At 36.6% G+C, this 21,358-nt stretch overlaps 1 pseudogene; it reads right to left on the reverse strand.

The window, feature by feature from the left end:
* Positions 1-1,027: 1,027 nt before the first annotated feature.
* The window catches only part of LOC120130261, a 44,323-nt pseudogene continuing 23,992 nt past the window's right edge, over positions 1,028-21,358 (reverse strand).

Genomic DNA, 21,358 nt, shown 5'->3' on the forward strand with positions numbered 1-21,358 from the left:
ATGAAAAACTCTAAATTAAGTTTAGGGATTGAGTTTTTATTTAAAGGAGAAGAAGTGATAGTTGAAGAAATTTGAGTCTCCAACATGGTGGTCAACCTAGTCTAGGTAAGCTCTAAACGATCCAACAGTGCATTCTATCACACCTATTAACGATGATTAACATCGAGTGACTAATTTGTAACAAATCGATAATGTTATTGACTAATTTATTACTTTAGAAACTTTAGTGGAGAAAACGAAAAACGTACTCAAACATCAGTGATCATTCGTATAGCTTACCCTAATTCTAATAATTTGCCTATGTATTGTGTTCTTATTATTTACATAATAACCATGTGTATATATTTATGACATATTTTCAACATATATACATTGACACTTGTTTATGACATATTTTCAAACGTATTTACGAAGATATAATGAGAATGAACGCATAATTTTATGTCAAGAGATAGACTTAGAAGGTTCTATTAAAAATTTAAAGGTGCAAACATAGAAAGTTCTACTATAAGGCATACGAAACTAGAAAACTTAGGGTACAAAATTAGATGAAAATATAAAGAGAGAAAATATTTAAATTATATGAAGATTTGAAATTTTTAAGGGATGCGATCGCACCCCAAATATGGATGGACCGAGGGAGAGCAAGTGAGGATGTAGCCCCCTAAAAATTTCAAATTATCATATATTTTTTCATATTTTCTTTTTATTTTTATTCATAATTTGTCTTCATCCCTTAGAATTTTAGAAGTTTGTTCCCTGTCTAAAATTTTAATTCACTCCTAACATAAGATCCTACGTCTATCCCTACTCCCAACACCCATCACTACACTTTCCCTTTGCTTTAAATTTAGTACGTTACATAACATATTAATACATTTTATCTCTGCAAGTATACTTAATTTGTATTGTCAACTATGTACAGCAAGGTGATGCATTGAAAGAATTAGAGAATGTGGTGAAAAGGCAAGACCTGCTTGTTCCGTTTAAAGTTTTCAAATGTAAGTGGAAGGGGGAATTAGCATGGTAATAATCACGAGGCTAACAATTAGAACAGCTATGTGAATAAGAAAAGGGGAAATGAACAGAAAGAAAGCTTACCCCTGAAAATAATAATTCATGCAGCCCGTCCAGAGTCATCGATCATCATCCCTTTCAAACTCTTGGCTAGCCAGATAGCCGTCTCCCTTGGGGACACTTTATCTCTCCCAAAAGGCTTCAAAACGACCGCAAGCTCTTCCAACCTGTTCTGCTGCAGTAACTCGGCAGACAATTCTAGTAGCCCTTCAAGTGCCTCTGCCCTTTGCGTAGAAGAGTTGACATCCAAAGTATCCTTTGCTGGTGTCACCTCTTCCGGAGCAGAAGAGCTGGGGCTTGCAGGCCCCGGTGAATCGGATTTTCGAGATGAGGAAAAGGAGTTCCTAACATCCATTTCTTTAACACCGGAATTATCACAAACATTTGATTTTGAACTTGAAGCTTCGGAGCAACTCAGTGACTTCAGGGTCACTGGACTAGTCATGTTTTTCGTATCCAATTCGTCGGTCTCCACATTTATGAGTTCCCCGACATCCATGTTTTGAATACCCAATTGTACTTTCTCCGTTACGGGCTGCTTAGTGCCAACAAGGAAACTACTGTGCCTTATAACATGTATAACCTCATTGAAAGCTGGAGAACAAGAAGTCTTAACTGGCTTTTCAGTTGTTGCATTATGAACATTTGATCCGTTATCTCGCTGTGAATTATTCTGGGTGGATGAAATTGGTGAGGCAATGCAAGGAATACGTGAACAGAGCAACATATCAGGCCTACAATTAGGTTCATCTGCCACGGTTCCATACTTCACACTTGTCCTGCCAACCAGGAAACCTTCCCCAGTAGTTGACCTCCTTACAGGGACATTTTCCATAGTATTTAACCTGTATATTGAGGTATCATCGCAGCTACTTGGCCTGCTTATAAGTGCATCATCACTGCTAGTTGGCCTGTAAATGGGGGCATCATCCCTACTACTTGTTAAGATTAAAGGCACGTTCCTGCTTTCAGCAGTAGCATTAGGAGCAGATATTTCTTCAGAAATAACGCATGGAAGGTCCAACGGGGCACTCAAACTCCCTTTTGCATCAACTGAACTGGAATGCAGAAGATCCTGCGCTGTCCTAGATTCTTCGGTAAAGCACCTAATAGATTTATGATTGAGTCCGTGGCCTTCTCTCAACAGAACCTCAGGAATCTCAGATTTCAGAGCAGGGGAGCTGTATGGTGGATACGGTTCCAAGCTATTGACGTGGGTGATTACCATCATGTGCCTATTCTTTCATGATACTAAAATGGGTTGTAGAATCATCACAAATCTCAACTGCTTGAATTGAGATGGAAGATGATGTTGCGGAAGACGGCTATCGGATAGAGCAAAATCGCAATTGATAATTTGAAAAAATAAAAATGAAGATAAAAAGAGACACAAAATTTACGTGGAAAACCCCCAAATAATATAGGGTAAAAATTACGGGCAACGATAGAATAATTTCACTATGAGAAAATAGGAATTACAACTTCTCTCAATCTAACAAGGAGAAAACAATGATAATTCTCTCTTGATAAAAAGGAGAAAACAACTATCAATAAACTCTCTAAATTCTCTAGTATTAGGAGAAAGCTAGAATGATTTGGGATGGTTTTAAGCTAAATGAGCTAGGGTATTTATAGTTGAAGCTTTAAGGATCAATTTGTAAATACCCTAAACTTTAGTGACTAAAGTTTGTAATTTGCCCTTTCATTTTGTCAACAATTGAGGCTGCCTTTTTTTTATTTCACACTTTCGGTGCATGTGCACCGAATTGCATGCTGACTTTCAACAATCTCCCACTTGAAGATTTGATTGGAACAATCATATCTTCACATCATTATTTCTACCTTGTGCATTCATGTTGCTTACGTCTCTGACAGGCCACAAGAGGATCGACACCAAGTAAATTTATCAGCATTGATCGCCTTCGTCATGAAATCTGCTATGTTGTCTTTGGTATGGATCTTCTGCATATCTACCATCCATTCTTCCACCTTTTCACGAATGAAATGGTACTGAACTCGTATGTGTTTTGTCATTGAATGAAATGTTGATTCCTTGCTAGATGCAAGGCGCTTTGACTGTCACAAAACAGAGAGACATACTCTTGATTGTGCCCAAGCTCCTCCAATAGCATCTTCAACCAAATTGCTTCTTTACTGGCTTGTGTAGCTGCTACATATTCTGCCTCTGTTGTGGATGTAGCCACAACTGACTGCATTTTTGAAACCCAACTTATAGCTCCACCAATAATTTTGAACATATATCCTGTAGTAGATTTGCTTTTATCCAAATCCCCTGCATAGTCAGAATCTACATAACCATTGATTAGTAAGTTTGATCCTCCGTAACATAATGCAATATTTAAGGTCCCTTTGATGTATCTTAGGATCCTCTTTACAATATTCCAATGCTCTTTGCCTGGATTCGCCATGTACCGACTAACCACTCCCACTGCTTGTGCAATGTCTGGTCTTGTGCATATCATAGCGAACATCAAACTTCCCACTGCTGATGCATGTGGTACTCGAGACATCTCCATCCTCTCTTTTTTCACTGCTAGGACTCATACTAGAGGATAATTTGAAGTTAATAGGAAGAGGGGTAGAAATTGGCTTACAATCTTGCATGTTGAATCGTGACAAGATCTTCTTCAAGTAATTCTTTTGTGAAAGCCAAATCTTCCTATTACTTCTGTCTCGATGAATTTGCATCCCTAGAATCTTGTTTGCTGATCCCAAGTCCTTCATTTCAAATTCCCTAGCCAGTTGTGCCTTCAATTCTTCAATATGATCTTTGTTGGGTCCTGCAACCAACATGTCATCCACATACAACAACAATATAACAAAATCGTTATCACTAGACCTCTTAAAATAAGCACAAGGGTCTGCATTAAGTCTGTTGTATCCAAGGCACATAATGAAGGAATCAAATCTCTTATACCAACACCTCGGCGTCTGCTTTAGACCGTACAGAGATTTGTTCAACCTGCAAACCAAGTTCTTCTTTTCTTTTTCTTCAAAACCTTCAGGCTGGAGCATGTAAATCTCTTCTTCAAGATTTCCATGAAGAAAAGTTTTAACATCTAGCTGCTCTAGATGTAAGTTCAATGTAGCACACATTGCCAAAACTACTCGAACTGTTGTTAGTCGAACCACAGCAGAAAATATTTCATTGAAATCAATACCTTCTTTTTTGAGCATATCCTTTGACCACCAGTCTTGCACGATACCTCTCAACTTGATCGTCACCATTTCGCTTGATTTTGAAGATCCATTTGTTACCAATTGGCTTCCTTCCTTGTGGTAGTGGCACAAGGTCCCATGTATTATTTTTATGAAGGGCTTCGATTTCTTCTTGCATCGCCATCATCCACAGTGAAGCATCTGAGCTGTTTATTGCCTCCTGGTATGTTGATGGCTCACCATCCTCTATTAAAAGGCAGTATGTAATATTACCTTCTATAACATAATCTGAGTGCCAATTGGGACGTCTTCTCACACGATCTGATTGACGAGTTGCTGGAGCTTCAGAACTCTCTGGTTCTTGTTCATCATGTGCTGGTTCTGCTTCAGAAGAATCTCCTTCTTCAAACTCTTTTTCCACATGTATCTGAGTAATCTCTGACTTTTCAGCTCTATCATCGTCTTCTTTTCTTTGTGATTTATCTCCTACAAAGATAACATCTCTACTAATGATCACTATGCGGGCAGTGAGATCCCACAAGCGATACCCCTTTACTCCATCAGCATACCCCAAGAATTTGCATTTCCTGGATTTTGGATCCAACTTTGAAATTTCTTGGGAGTTGTACATCACGTACACTATACTTCCAAATATATGTAGGTTTGAATAATCAGCTGGTTTTCCAGTCCACATCTCCATTGGTGTCTTCAGCTCTATTGCAGTTGATGGAGCTCGATTCACCAAATAACAGGCGGTATTGACTATTTCTGCCCAGAATGATTTTTCTAGGCCTGCATCCCTCAACATTGCTCTTGTTCTTTCTAACAAGGTTCTGTTCATCCGCTCTGCCACTCTATTTTGTTGAGGAGTGTTCGCCACTGTGAACTGTCTTTTGATGCCTTCTTTCCTGCAAAAGTTATCAAATTCTTCACTTGTCTATTCTCCTCCATTATCTGTTCTGAAACATTTGATCTTATTTCCAGAATCAAGTTCCACCCGCGCTTTGAAGTTTTTGAAAGTTGAAAACACGTCTGACTTCTTCTTAATAGGGTGCACCCAACATCTCCTGGAGTAGTCATCAATAAATGAGACAGTATTTTGCTCCACCTAGGGACGTTACTGGTGCTTGCCATACGTCAGAGTGAACCAATTCTAGAACACTTTTGTCTCTAGAATTTGATGTGTTGAATTTCAACTGGTGATGCTTACTTGTTATGCAATGCTCACACAAAGGAAGTGATACCTTTGTTAAGCCTGGAAGTAGCTTTTTCTCCACAAGGACTTTCATTCCTTGTTCTGACATGTGTCCAAGTTTATGATGCCATAGCATTGCCGAATCTGAACTACATGAGGCAACAGAGGCTTCTGCTTCTACCAAAGTCTCTCCCTTCAGCATGTACAAGTTTGCAGCTATTTTTTCGCCTTTCAGCACCACAAGCGCTCCACAGAACACCTTCATGATTCATTTCTGTGTTTCAATCTTGCTTGCATTATTATCCAACAATCCGTAGGATAATAAATTTTTCTTCAGGCCTTTCACGTGCCGCACATCTCGAACAACTTTAATTGTTCTGTCATACATCTTCAATTTGATGGTTCCCACGCCAACGATCTCTAAGGCATGATCATTGCAACTATAAACAGATCCTCCTGAGACAGGTTTATAATGATGAAACCATTCTCTTCTTGAGGTCATGTGATATGTTGCTCCCGAATCAATGAGCCATATATCTGCAAATCGTTTTCTTCCTTCCACGGTGGTTGACGCTTCACAGCATAGAGCATCTCCATCATCTGAAGTGTTTGCGGTATTGCCTTGTGAATTGGAGTTTTTATTTAGACTCCAACAATCATTCTTCAAATGACCCTTCTTTCAACAGTTGTAACACTTTAAATTCTTCTTGCTCCTCGACTTCGATCTACCATGTTTGTGACTGTTGCTTTGGCCACGTTCTGTTGATCTCCCTCTCATCGTTGTCATCGTTGTCAACGCTTCTTCTTGTTGCAGATTTACTTGTCTGTCTTCCATGTTCTTGCGCCGATTTTCTTCTTGTAGAACAGCAGCTGCAACATCATCAAAGACTAGACTAGTGACATTACTGTTTGTCAAGTTGATGATGAGTTGATCATACGAATCCGGTAGACTTTGAAGTAGAAGTTCAGCACGTTCTTGTTCTCTTATTTTACAGCTTAAGGATGTAAGCTGAGAAAATAAAGTATTCAGTGTATTTAAGTGCTCCGTCACTGAAGTACATTCTGGCATACGGAGAGTGTACAATTTTCTCTTAAGGAAAATTTTATTGTGCAACGATGTGGCCTCGTACAATTTGGTGAGATGGTCCCATATCTCCTTAGCTGTCTTCTTCTCCTCGATGCTTGACAATACTTCATCTGCTAATGCTAGATGAAAGTTTGTCATAGCATTCCCGTCCATTTCGATCCATTTGTTGTCATCTATGAAATCCACTGGCCTTTCACTGATAGTTGCTAGATAACCGTTTTTTCTCAGGATGGCCTTCATCTTAAATTTCCACAATGAGAAATTTCTCCCATTGAATTTTTCAATATCAAATTTCGTTACCATAGCTTCTATTATTGATAGCTCTCACTATTTCACTATTGACCCTCAAAGAATGGGTAATACCTTCTTATTTTCTTATGTTGGAGGATCCACCTTTTGGTGACAACCAAAAAGACAATAAGCAGATATTACACAATCAAATTTGGCTCTGATACCAATTGTTAAGGAAGACGGCTATCGGATAGAGCAAAATCGCAACTGATAATTTGAGAAAATAAAAATGAAGATAAAAAGAGACACAAAATTTACGTGGAAAACCTCCAAATAATATAAGGTAAAAACCACGGGCAACGATAGAAGAATTTCACTATGAGAAAATAGGGATTACAACTTCTCTCAATCTACCAAGGAGAAAACAATGATAGTTCTATCTTGATAAAAAGGAGAAAACAACTCTCAAGAAACTCTCTAAATTCTCTAGTATTAGGAGAAAGTAAGAATGATTTGGGATGGTTTTAAGCTAAATGAGCTAGGGTATTTATAGTTGAAGCTTTAAGGATCAATTTGTAAATACCCTAAACTTTAGTGACTAAAGTTTGTAGTTTGCCCTTTCATTTTGTCAACAATTGAGGCTGCCTTTTTTTTATTTCACACTTTCGATGCATGTGCACCGAATTGCATGCTGACTTTCAACAGATGAGAAAGAATTGCAACAATCTGTGTGCCTCCCGTCAGTAGCTTCAGTTAGAGATATCTCAGCCTCTTGTTTTACCTCCCTAGAAGCATTTGTACGGCAAGCATTGGGAAGCTGACGAGGGATAGTTACCGGCTCCTGGTTTATCTCTGTAGGTCCTAACTTTTGTATGTTGCTTGCCCCATTAGAAATGTTAGTTCCAACCTGCTTCATTCTTCCTGTCATAGATGATCTTCTTGCAACAGTGGAAGGAGCTCTTTTCCTCGTCTTAGAAAGTAGTCTATCTTCAGCAAAATGCTTCCCAGATCCAGGCGGAGGAAGCCCTTCATGTCTAGGTATAGTCTTTGGGGAGGATTCAGTTAACGGCAACTGGACAGAATAATCTTGCAAAATAAGTGACAACTAACAACACTAACAAACAAATTAAATTAAAACAGAATCACCAAGTACCTGGTGCTTCGAATGATTTGATCCTGGCATTCTTTTTGCAGCATCTAGTGGTAACTTTGCCGAAGCAACAGTTGGTGAATCTGCTTTATACTTTGAAGTGCGAACAGGTGGTTTGAGAACTTTGGGTGATACCTCTACATTATTTCTTTGAGTCAATCCATCCACTGCTTTTTTGCTGTTGCCTCTCATTGGGGAACCATTTTCTACTACTTTCCCTATGCTTCTGATGGTTTTTGGTTTCTTTGAATGAACATTAGAACCCTGTTCCGAATTAGAAGGTTTCATTGTTCCTTTTTCATCGACTTTGCAAGTAATAATAGTGGGGCATTTCTCTTCATCATGCGGTAGGTGCTGCTCGGTGGCATCTTTATCATCATTAGAATTTGAATCAGTGTTAATGATCTCATTATTGCTATTTGAAACCACTGCGTAAGTGTTTCTGTCATTTGAAAGCAAACTATCTTTATCACTAAAGAAGCTATTAATTGAAGGGGAGCTGAATGATGGACGATATTGATCAACATATGGCTGCAAATAAGGGTGCTTCAAAAGTTCTGATGCCTAAGCAAGGAGAAAATTCAAACTGTTACACAGAAGTCCTGTGGTTATAGAATTCCCAAGAGTTGAGCAAAAAGAAAAATGACTTACACTGGGTCGATTCTCCGGATTCTTTCTTAGCATACTCTTGATAAATGTTTTCCTGTGAGTAACACTACACGAGTTAGTTATCACGCATGTGAGGAGCTGAATATTTGACACAGGATAAAGCATTAATCATACCAACCCCAAAATAAGGATCATTGAGTCCCTTGGTATTTTAAACAAAAATCACTGTTTTGTGTTAAAAAAAAATAAGAGTTTCCAAGAGGCGTAAGAAAGAATTTGATTGAGAGATCTACAAATGGTCCAAACATAATATATAAAAGAATAATTAAAAGCAACAAGGATAACTAAAGTCGCAGTTAGAGCATGAAAAATCATGGAGAATACTTCGCCATCATGGAAACATACAACTAGGGATGGACTGAGCGGGGGCGGGTGGGGCAGTCTCCCCCTTGAAAATTAAAAACTACCATATATTTTAAATTTTTTCTATGTATTTCCTATTGAAAATTTGTTTCACACCCTAGAATTTTAGTTCGGCCCCCTAAAATTTTAGTTCTTCCCCCTTAAGTTTAAGTTCGCGCTCCTAATATAAAATCATGCTTACATCCCTACATACAACTATAGTGAGCTCTAAAATAAAAATTAAGACTTACAGCGACGGAGAGTAGCACGAAGGCAAGGGGACAATGGCAGAGCGATTTATCTTGCTTATTAATCCTGCCATGTCCTAGAACAAGAAGTTTGATAAAAATTGGTTAAATCAAATCTTTTCATTACATGGTTAAAGGATGTTATGGTTACAGGAATGGGATAACATTACTGGATGATTAACGTGAAAATCTGATTGGAAATAAGGGTCTCTGCCCTTGTCTCACCTCATACTCTTGCCTATGGTGGCGGAACTCTAAGGGAGTAGTCTACCTTAACTTACTGAAAATTAAACTTCTTGTATTCCTTAGTAAATTTCTTCTTAAATAGAGGTTTACAATAAGAGCAACCGTAATTTCCTTTTATTTAAGCTAACAGAGAAACTTTAGAAAATCAAAATAAAATAAAAATCCTTCTTCCAAAGCTGGTTCCTTGGGTCTAAAATAATGCTTGCCACTGACAGCATCCAGAACAAAGTTATAAAAACTAGCAGTTGTGAAGAACCTCTCAAAGGACATCACGTTACACAAGACAAGTAGAGAACAGTATGTACGTTGAAACCGTTGTTTAAAAGACTGGAGATTGGATTCATGCAAAACTGTTATGAACCTAACAAAGCTTGCTACTAGTAATTCCTAATAATAGATAAACAGATAGAAAGTTATGTTTCATTTGGAAATGGTGAAATTTCATCATAAGATAAAAGGAATAGAAAAAAAACGAAATTTTAAAATTTCCTCGACTGGCCAAAATGGGTTATATGTTACACCTAAAAAGTTTACATAGGATCATTGCAGAATACAAGAAATAGGTTCAACCAAAGGAATTGTGACAACTAGGGGTGTATTCGGTTCGGTTCGGTTCGGTTTTTTACCAAAAATTGAACCGAACCGAAATAAACGGGTTTTTAATATTTAAACCGAAACCGAAACCGAATAGTTAAAAAACCGAAAAAACCGAAACCGGTTTTTTCGGTTCGGTTTGGTTTTTTAAATAGTTCGGGTTTTTCGGTTCGGTTCGGTTCGGTTTATCAGTTTTTCAATAAAAAAATCACTTGAAACTATAATTTTTTTTTACAAAAATTGCCTATTTGGTTCAATATGGAACAAATGGGTTCCATATGGAAAACCCGAACCGAACCGAATCAAAAAAATGAAGCCTTTAAACCGAACCGAAAACCGAACCGAACCGAACCGTTTTACTCGGTTCGTGTCGGTTTTTCGATTTTCTCGGTTTCGTTGCTCAGCCCTAGTGAGAACACATACAAAAGCTTTAAATGCAGGGCGATGAGCAGCCATCTCATACATACAGCATCCTGTTCAACAAGAAGCACGTTAGCCCCAAAAAAAATCCATACAAGTCAATTATATAGGAACTGACATACCCAGAGACCAGATGTCAGACTTGAAACCATAAGGAATATCTGCAAGCAGTTCAGGACACATGTAATTGGGAGTGCCAACAACCTGAGAATTGCATAAAACAACTATTATCTTGCACGTCCTTAGGTAAAGAAGAATAGATACAAGAATGAAAAATGAGAAAAAAGGTAAACAACTTTTATCTTAACAGAGGTCCAAACTCTGTTCTATGGTCCGTTGCCAATATGAAGGCTTGAGAAAACCTAGTTTTAGTATACTGACATGTATGCAACTTATGTCTTCTGACATTTATAACTGATACACATGAGTGTTAATTTCCAGCATTTTAATCTGTAATCCTTTTGCAGTTTTTAGCTTCTTTTTGATAAAATATCAATGTAAGACCACTGAAAATTTTACATACATCTCTCTTGTCATTAAATATATATGCCCGCTTTGACAAAGTAACAAGAAGTGGCATACATGCCAGTATTTTCAATTTCTCGGTAATGGAGTCAACCATCCCAGAAAATACGACGGTTTGGCCAATGATTATGTATTTCTTTTAATTCTTTCCATAAACAGAAAAGTGATTACTTAAGTTAGTCAAGTTGGTCTAATTATAATTTTGTTTGCCAATTAGTTGTGAGCAGATAAAGCACCATTTAACAGCAACCCAGTGAACATTATGCTTGTTCCTTGATCATATTATTTTTCTACCCTTACCAGCACATCAACCTGTTAGTCGACAGTTAACCTTGGAAGAGTGGAATACGTTATGAATTAGCTACTCTATCAGTACCATGCTATGATTCAAGATTTTTTTATATAAAATGCACAAGTGAATTGAGGGCTCGGTAAACAGAACACAAATATTAACAGCAAGCTCTGTTTTTGAGCTACCCAACTATAGGGGGAAAATGAGAGAGAAATGACAGGGAAAATGATCCAAAAACATCTTTTCTATCATTGGAGATGGTTGGATTGGAGATGGTTGGGATAGATTTAATAAACTTTATCAAAAAAAGTATTTCATCACATAGTACATACCGAGGAAGTCAAATCATCTTCCTTCAGAGTTTTGTTAAGTCCAAAATCCCCTAAATCAGTACAGAACGGGGGGAAAAAACTTAGGATAACAATCAAAGAATGTGCAATCAGGTAGGATATCAAATATAACTCAAAGATATTATAGAAAGGAAAAAGAATCTATAAGAAACCAAGAAGACGAAGGAAATTATAAACTCACCAAGGCGGACATCTTGATCTTTAGTAAGAAAAATATTGGAACACTTCCAAGATAGGGCGAAATGTTTATCCATGAATCATTAAGTTACTAGAAAGACTATTCTAATCTGAGACAGACCTTTAGGTCACGATGCAGAACAAAATTCGAATGCAGATATTCAACTGCCAGAAGTAGTTGCACAAACCACTTGCAGAGTTTCTGCACAATGTTTACAATCATCGCTGTTAACTGCCACTTATAACCCTATAAGAAACTAGCAAAATCAACAGCTACAGAGAAATTAGATTACCTCTTCGGGGAAATAGATCCCATTTGATTTTTTCATCAATCCAGCCCTGTGAAAAAAGAACAACAAAATGAAAAATATCGACACATTGCAAAAATTGAAGAAACTGAAAAGCAAAGTTCTCCTCTCAAGCTTGGAAACTCACATATCGCCGCCTTCACAATATCCAGTAACAATGCAAACAAAGCAACCCTATATTACAATCACAAAACTCAAATTCAACATCAATGAAAGACAGCCACGAACTCAGCAAGGTACTATTTAAAAGTGTATATCGATTCCAGAATCTTAGCAAAAAAACAAAAAGAGTAGTACCGTATCTTACTTTTTCAACCCAAGCTTCCTTAAACTAAACAATGTAAGGATGTTGAACTCGCGCAATAAGTGCCATCTACATTCCACAATATTCGAAGGAAATTACAACTTGTAATTTGAAACATATTAAATTATGTAATCAAAATATATTAACTAACTTCTTGATGGGCAGATCTTCTGCAACGCTTCGTTTGCCGGGCCAGTCTGATCTTCTTCAATACATACCTGAAAATTTTTAAAAGATCACCAAAAATTTCAAAACACACACACTCACATGTCTATGTAATTAGAAATTTAGAGTGTGAGAAATAATAAGAATACTTTTTCATCTCGGATTTGTGGTGAACGAGAATGGCCGCACCGAAAGCACCCCGGCCGATCTGTTCCATAATTTCGTACTGATCCATTCGAGACTCCACTGATTTTAACTCTTTGCTCGATTCCCCCTCCCCTCTCCTCTCCAAACGGAAGTTAGGAACAAGAGAGATTAAATAGAGAAAAATAAAATTAAAGAAAAAGAACGCCAAGTCATTTTCGTCCTAAAACATTTTTTTTCTCCGGATCTCCACCACATTGCCGGATTCTTTGCTTCAAATTCAGCGATGACAATGCGTTTCAACAAAAATTAAAGAAGAGAACGTTTTAAATGATCATCATTTCTTAAAGCCATGGAAATCTTCTTCCACGATTCTCTGCGTTCTTTCCATTGATGTTGAGTTCTCGAAAGCTTTCTCTTTCACTCCACTTATAGCAGGAAACTCGGGAGAATTTTTTTAAAATTTGGCTTTCAGTTAACAATTTTGCAGAGAGAGTGAGTGACCGGTGGCTATATAACTAAACAAGACGGTTAGACTTGATAGTTGACTAAAGGTATAAATGCAACTTAATTGACTATTTGTATTTTCTTCTAATACTAATTTTCCATCCAATCTTATAGTGACACGTGTCACAATCTTATTGCATGAAAATAAAATAATAAATTTAAAAATATCCCTCCATTCATATTGTGAAATATGTCATAATTTAATTAAAGGATTAAATTTATTAAGTTAGATTAAAATTAACATCAAATTAATAAAATATATAAGTATTGAGGACTAAACATAGAATTATATCAATTGTATTAACTGACACGTCAATATTTCCGTCAATTTTTAACGGCAAGTGACTTGATTGTTACAATTAAATAGTTAAGTGGTCTGATTGACAAAATTAAAATATCAGTGATAAAAATAAAAGGGTCAAATAGTTGAGTGGTCAATTGTATAATTTACCCATTAAAATATTATAATTTTTTAATTAAAATTCAAAGTCAAAATTTGAATTCATTGTTTTAATATATTTATCTTCTTTTCATCTTCAATCAAACTAAAACATAATAATAATAATAATATTTTTTATTAAGCTAAGGCGATTGTAAAATAATATATGTTATAAATACTCTCAACCGTTTGACAGTGACCACTGAATCACCCTATGACAGCCCCCGTGACCTCTAAAAATAACAACAATTCCTTTAATCACTAAGATAAGATAAAGTTTATCTCAAGATGTCCTACATTTTATTAATATTTTATTTTTGGATAAAATGTTAACTTGTAAGTGATATCTTGATAATTAAATAGTAACAGTAAAAACTTATTAAACAAAAATCTTCTTTTGCTTCGATTTATTGTTGACATGTATAACTGAATAACCATCACATGTTCATTATTATAGTTTTATATATAATTTTATTAACTATTAATATTTTTATATTAATTTATAATCATTAAATTTAAATAAATAAATAATTTAAATTTCATTAACATTTATAAACCAAAAAAATATTTTTTTGACTTACAAAAAAATAATATATTTTTTATTTCAATCTCAAACCCCAAACTCCAAAATCCTTTAATAAAAAACTCCAAAATCCTAAATCCTAAAATCCCTGACCCCATACCCAAATCCAAACTTCAAAATTTTCCCTAAACCATAAACCTAAAAACCTAAAAAGAAAAAATATATTGTTTCCCGTGAGTTAAAAAGTATATTTATTTATAGGTTATAAATTTAAATTAAATCTAAAGTGTTTATTTATTTATATCTAATGATTATAAATTAGTGTAAAACTTATTAGTTTTACATATTAAAAGTGGATCCTAATCCTATATGTATATGGGATTTGATCCACTTACACCTAATGTAATTTTTTTTAATTTTACACCCTTTTAGGATCGTTGGATGAGGGAAAATCAAAGGATGATATTAACTCCTTATTACTTTTAGTGAATATCTTCTCATTTCTTACTATTAATCTCAACCTTTGATTTTCCTTCATCCAACAATTCTAAAAGAATGTAAAGCTTTTTAATTTTACATTATATAATTAAATCTTGCCCATATACGGTTTTGATACTAGTTACCGATCGTTGGTTGTTTTTCTCTTTGTTTTTTTTAGTTTTTAATAAGAATAATTTTGTCTTTGTGATACATTTATCTCTTCCATTATGGCACGTTTATCTTTGTTTTTTGGCACATTTTGTAACACCCTAATCCAGTCCGACCTGAAGATTCATGGATTACAATGTCACACGGAACCACCAAAATGACCAACCCAAATATTTCTTTAAAATATGATTGTAAAACGACTGGTAAAAACCATCCACATAACAATGTAAAACGTGACAATAAATCTGAGTTTACAAAATGTGGGGAGTTCTCTATATCCAAACAAATACAATAAGTTTAAATAAAAATAAAGTTACATTTGAACAGATAAGGGTATATAATAGTACATGCCTTCTAATAAAAGTTGATGCATACTCCAAAAAACCTCTATTGAGTTGGAATATCTGGTGACAACGACGCTCCCGAATTGATCACCTCAGGATCTACGCATGGAAACACATTCCATACAATGAGCTTAAGAGCTCAGTGCCTCACAAATAATTGTACTATACTACATGCATTTAGTAAATGAGCTAACTAGTGGCACAAGTCTAAAACATGCAAAAATAGTAATATGGACTACTGAGTAGGCATCATGGTGCGACTAAGGGTTCTGCATCTCGGAGCTCACACACCCCTCTAGCCTTTCTGAAATACCCTCGAGTATCTAGGGTGAGATCCAAAGCTACATCAGAAATGTACACCTGCCAACTTAATCTGTCGAGTTTTGGGGCATCTGCGCCTAGTCGGCTACTGAATTGCCTTGGCACTGACTGCATATCCACTGACTATCGAATTCTGCTAAAAATACTCAGGTGTGATAGATTGTTTCTAGAGTGTTAAACAAGGCTAGTTTTATGTAATCCTTGTTGTTATTATTTCTACTGTTCTCACTTGTAGTTTTATCTACTGTTATACTAATGTATTTGGGCCCTTCAAGTCTAAACCATTAACCCTTGGATTACTTATTCAGATTATCTGTGGGTATTGATACTGACCCTTCAGTATTAATACTAAACCCTGAGTATCGATACTCACATGTTGGTATCGATAATGACTGCTTAATAAATGTTGATATGGGAAAGGTAGTATCAATACTTCTGGCTGAGTATCAATACTCTGGTACTGGGGTATCAATACCAAAATTTGGTTTGATGTTTTAAAACAATTCTTGGAGTATCGATACCCTACCCTGGGTATTAATACTCCATTGAGTATTGATACAAAAAATGCATTATGGAATTTAATTTTTGTTCTTAGTATCGATACTACCCTGCAAGTATCAATATCGACCCTTCAGTATCGATACTTATTGAATGAGTATCGATACTTCCCTCCTAAATTCGTACTATTTTTACCTTGGCTAAAGAACAATATCAGTAGTGTTCTTACAATACCGATACCTCTTTTCCAAATTGCCCTTTTTGGGCCATGAAAGATGCCAATGTTTTCCCAAAAAATCCTATTGAGGGTCCTAATTGTTATTAGAGACTTATTTCCAAGTTAAGGGATCATAAAGAGGTCTTATAACATGCTGAAATATCAAAAGATGCAATCTACCATGAACATGCCTCATATCTCATGCAACCTATCCTAACACACTTAATTATTTACATATAGTAGAGATGAGTTAGAAGTGAAATACCTTGAGTGTTTAGACTGCTGGAAGTGTCCAAGGCTCAACCCAAGGTAAGTTTTTCCTTCCCTCTAGCTTTGGAGCTCTCTCCAAGTTCTCTCACTAAGCAAATATCAAAGAATGGATTACTAATTGAATTTAGAGGTTAAGAAGGGTTTAAAACACTTCCTAAGGCTAGAAATTACTAAAAAAATATTGATTTTTCCAAGCACATTAAACCCTCACAAAACCCACTTTTGTAAACCATGGTTAAACCTTGATTTTGTGGTCTTAAAAGAAAGCTCTAGAGATGCTAATTTTGATTCTTACCTTTAGGTTGCTGAACTAGGGTTGCAAGGTTCCCAAGTTATCACCTAACTTGGAAGAAAAAGAAGAAAAAAGATCAAGACTTGGGTAAGGAAGAGAAGACCAAACTTGTGAAGAAAAAAAGAAAGCTTGGTTCATATGTGAGTTCACCCAAATTAGTGGGTTTTTAGCCTTTCAAATTTAAATTTGTCTAATTACTCCCTTAGTCCTCCTGATTTTAATTGTAAATCAAAAATACCCTTTTTCTCCGTTATTGGGCTCAATCGAAGCCCAATTTCAACTTGTTTTTGGGTTAAGGCTTCTTAGAAGCCATATGTTTTTATTCAAAGCCCGGTTCTAATTAACCCGAAACTCCTAACCCATAATTTGAGGCATTATAACTCTCATCTCCTCTCCTAACATGGTATTATGCTTTAACATGCTGACACACTAGACATGTAGCGACAAACTCTGATGTTTCTCTTTTCATGCTCGGCCACCAAAGAAACAAACGAAGCTCCGAGTACATCTTTTTACTACCTGGGTGTACTTAAAGTGTACTGTAATGTGCCTCATGGAGAATCTTATTGTGCAACTAAACATCTGCGGGTACGCACAATCGACCCCTAAAGTACAATACATCTCCATCACATAACTCAAAACCTACGGCCTCGCCCAGACAAAATTGTTCAATCCTAGTCCTTAACCGATAATCTAAACTCTACAACCTCTTGGTTTTGCCTACCAATTCTAGTTCAGCGCATAACTCAGCTAACAACCCACCTTCATTGGATAAACTCAAACATGCTAGGAGGGCTCACAACTTTGTCATTGACTTTCTGTTCAAGGCGTCTGGTACAAAGTTAATCTTTCCTAGGTGGTAGTATATCACACAGTTGTAGTGATTAAGAAACTCGACCCATCTGCTATGTATAAGGTTCAACTCCTTCTGAGTGAGTAGATATTTGAGGCTTTTGTGAGTAGTGAAGATGTGACACTTCTCCCACAAAGAGATAATGTTGCCAAATTTTCAAAGCGAACATGAATACTGCTAACTTTAAGTCATGGGTGGGGTAATTGCACTTGTGAGGTTTAAGCTGACAAGATGCGTAAGCTACCACTTTATCATCTTGCATAAAACACATCCAAGACCATTCAATGAGTCATCGCTAAAAATTGTGAAATCTTTACCCGACTCTGGCGTGTTAATACTGGGGGTTAGGTCAAGATGACATTCAACTGTTCGAAGCTCTCCTATCGCTTCTCATTCAAAATGAAGAGGATTCCTTTCTGAAGCAGTTTGGTTAGCAGGGCATCTATCATTGAGAAGCTCTTTATGAATCGACGATAGTACCCAGCTAATCCAAGGAAACTGCACACCTCTAACATATTCTTTGGAGGTCCCCACTCAACTATGGCATGAATTTTTTGGGGGTCGACTATAATGCCATCTGCTGACACGAAATGACCAAAGAAAGAAACCTCTAATAGCCAAAATTCACACTTCTCAAACTTGGCATATAATTGTATATCTCTGAGTATCTGAAGGACGATACAAAGATGTTGATCATGCTCTGTCTCTGATCGGGAGTACACTAGGATGTTATCTATAAACACCATCACAAACTGATCTAAGTATGGGTGGAAGACTCAGTTTTTTAAGTCGATGAATGTCGTTGAGGCATTGCTGAGTCCAAACAACATCACTAGGAACTTATAATGACTGTATCTTGTTCTGAAAGTTATTTTTGCCACATCTGCATCCTTGACTTTCAACTGATAGTAGCCTGACCATAGATCAATATTTAAGAAAACGCACGCTCCTCTAAGATGGTTGAAGAGGTCGTATATCATGGGAAGTGAGTAAAGGTTGTTAATGGTTAACTTGTTCAACTGTCTATAGTTGATACACAACCTCATCAACCCATCTTTCTTCTTAACGAATAAGATTGGTGGTCCCTAAGGAAAGATGAATGGTCGAATGAAATCTTTCTTTAGTAAATCATGTATTGAGCCTTTAACTCCTTTAGTTCTTTCGGTGCCACACGATAGGGAGCATGGAAATTGGAGCTCAACCCGACATTACCTCAATGTAAAACTCTAATTCACACTCAGTTAGCAAACCCGACAATTCTTTTGTGAACACAATGGGAAAATCTCTTACTGTTCGGTTATCCTCGGGTGTTGAAACTGAAATTCAGGCATTAACCACATGAGTCAAGAAGGCCTCATAACCACGGTTGATCATTCTCAGGGCTTTTATAACTAATAAAATCCTTAACTGGCTGGGTTTCTCACTATTCATCACTAGCTTGGTCCCATCGATTGCTCTGAGCTTAAACCGTCTGGTTTTACACCTCAAACAAGCACCGTGCTCTATTAAAAATCATCCCCTAAATCATGTTAAACTCTCTAAAAGGTAATTCCATCAAGTTTGCTGGAAAAGTTTGATCCTGAATCACTATTGGGCATCGTCTATGAATCTTGTCTATAAGAACAACTAGAGCTAAGGGGCTTGATACTCCGACATCTACCTCTATGTCCTCTGCTAAGATTTATATTTCCTGAACTAGGTTGGAGTATATGTAGGATTAGGTGGAACCAGGATCTATCAATACGATAACTAGTATGGAAAAGACAGTAAATGTACCTGATATCACATCGTTGTATCACACTTCTCCTGGGCTCTCACCGTATACTATCTAGATGCCGCTCTCGACTCTACACCAACCACTAACATGGTCGTCCCTCTGCTCTACCATCCAGACATAGTACTACCACCCTGGCCCTTGGTCTCTCTACAATGATGGCGCCGATCTATGAGTTGTTGTTAGTATTGTACCCTGTGCCCCTGGGCAGTTTCTAACGAAGTGGTATAAGGAACCTCAACTATAGGAACCCCTCAAACCTTGTTGGCACATCTTTAGATGCCTCCTCCTTGAACCTACAATAGTTGTGCTCCTATGTGGAGATCAAATTTGGTGCGTACATGCTCATTTTGAAGAACTTGCACTCATACTCCATAATTGAACGGTCCCCCTAAACCAAATGCACAAATTGCTCTCTCAGGTTATCGGTGTGAGCCTCCCTGATGAACTTCTATGAGAACTCTATGAGGAACTACTCTCATGTCAGCCTCTCTGGCTCTAAAGCCATCTTGATCATCTTCCACCAATCTATCACATCACCCTTGAGCAGGGTGGTGATGAACTCAAGCTTACCCTCTAGGGTAAGGTACAACTGTATGAGGTTGAGCATCTCTCTAAGCCATTGATTTGCTGCTATGGGATTATTATCCCCTAAACCAAAGAATTCTATGGTCTTGTACCCACAGAGTCGCTCTACTTATGACTCATGGGGTATGGTCACTGGGTAAGCTAGGGTACTAGTGGGGGAGGTGGTGTAGTTAATGAACTAGATAAGAACCTAGCAATCTATCTAAGTACAAATGTGAGGCCCTTGAAAAATGTCACCTCATAAACCCCCGCATCTAATGGTACCTCTTGTTGATATGTATCCAGAACGAACTCGTCACCGGTGTCTGCTACTAGTGAGACATGACTCTCGTCTCTACCATCCTAACTATGGGGTAGGTCATCTGCCATAGGATTTATCTGAAATGAAAAAGAAAAAGAATGCCATTATCATCATTCCAATCATTCTAGTACTTTGTACTCTCTGAAGGCATGTACGTATATAGACGCTGACTGACTCTAACCTGCAGGTCATAGGAATGACTAAACCTGACGCTCTGATACTACTAAATGTAACACCCTAATCCAGTCTAACCTAAATATCCATAGATTACGATATCACACGGAGCCACTGAAATGGCCAATCCAAAAAATTTCTTTAAAACATGATTATAAAATGATTAATAAAAACCATCCACATAAATAAAGTAAAACGTGACAATAAATCTGAATTTACAAAATGTGGGGAGCTCCCTATCATCCAAAAAATACTCTAAGTTTAAATCACAATAGAGTTACATTTGAACGCATAAGATTCTAGAATAGTACATACCCTTTAATACAAATTGAGACGTACTCTAAAAACCTATGATAAGCTAGAATATCTGGTGACGACGACGCTCCCAAATTGATCACCTAAAGACCTGCGCATGGAAACACATTCCATACAATGAGCTTACGATCTCAATACCTCACAAATAATTTCACTATACTACATGCATTCACTAAATGAGTTGGATAGGGGTGAGCAAAACTTTACTCGACTCGAAAATTGATTTTTTTTAATTTCGAGTTATTTGTATCGAGTTATTCGAGTCAAATCGAATTAAAAATTTGATTTTTGAGTTTGATTCGAGTTACTCAAAAAATCGAATATTTAACTAAGTATTTTGACAATTTTATGATTTAGTTCATGATTTCATTATTTCTTCAATTCCTATTTCATTTTAAGTCCATTTTCTACCAAATTAGAACCACATGTTCCTAAACCATAGTAGAATACATGTGTACTTTAAATTCCTCTTTTTGATAACAAATATTTTATTTTTCAATTTAGTCCTTCAATTTTTCATAATCTACTTATTTCTTCAATTCGTCATTTATTTTAAGTCCATTTTTTGCCAAATTTGAGCCACATGCTCC

The sequence above is a fragment of the Hibiscus syriacus genome, unplaced genomic scaffold (assembly GCF_006381635.1).
Source record: "Hibiscus syriacus cultivar Baekdansim isolate YM2019G1 unplaced genomic scaffold, ASM638163v2 tig00001644_pilon, whole genome shotgun sequence".
NCBI lineage: Eukaryota > Viridiplantae > Streptophyta > Magnoliopsida > Malvales > Malvaceae > Hibiscus > Hibiscus syriacus.